The sequence below is a fragment of the Corvus brachyrhynchos genome, unplaced genomic scaffold (assembly GCF_000691975.1).
Source record: "Corvus brachyrhynchos isolate BGI_N302 unplaced genomic scaffold, ASM69197v1 scaffold32, whole genome shotgun sequence".
NCBI classification, from domain to species: Eukaryota; Metazoa; Chordata; class Aves; order Passeriformes; family Corvidae; genus Corvus; species Corvus brachyrhynchos.
The window spans coordinates 16,286,609-16,286,972 of NW_008237919.1; the positions used below are offsets into that span (position 1 = coordinate 16,286,609).

Below are 364 nucleotides of genomic sequence, written 5' to 3' on the forward strand. Positions count from 1 at the left end.
CGGAGGGGGCAGTGCCGCTGCTGGGGAGACGGCGATGCCTTGGCTGGACTGCGCGGTGCAGCCCCAGGGAAGCTCCCCCTATATATACCGGCCTCGCAGAATGAAGGCATTAGCAGGATTCCTCTGGAAAGACATGATCTCATGATGGAGGCAACGTGGTCAGCAGAAATGCGGAGACTGACCTGGAAATGACAGTCTGGTTGGAATCGGTGCCAGATGTCCTGGAGGGATGATGCCAGGCAGCAGGCTGAGAGGCATGGGGTGCCCAGGGGTGCTGGCATGTCCCCTGGGGAATCAAGCAGGCTGAACAGGACACCCCGGTGGCATCTCAAGGACGCTTGTGAAAGAGATCTGCTCTGCGGGT

The 364-nt window shown here is 59.9% G+C and overlaps 1 protein-coding gene across 1 annotated transcript in view; it reads right to left on the bottom strand.

The window, feature by feature from the left end:
* Window positions 1-63, bottom strand: part of CRYAA (crystallin alpha A) — a 3,524-nt gene extending 3,461 nt beyond the window's left edge. Inside the window, exon 1 of the mRNA XM_008632843.2 lies at window positions 1-63. This exon is cut by the window's left edge and continues 242 nt beyond it. The gene's annotated coding sequence lies outside the window, so the exon portion shown is untranslated.
* Window positions 64-364: the final 301 nt, after the last annotated feature.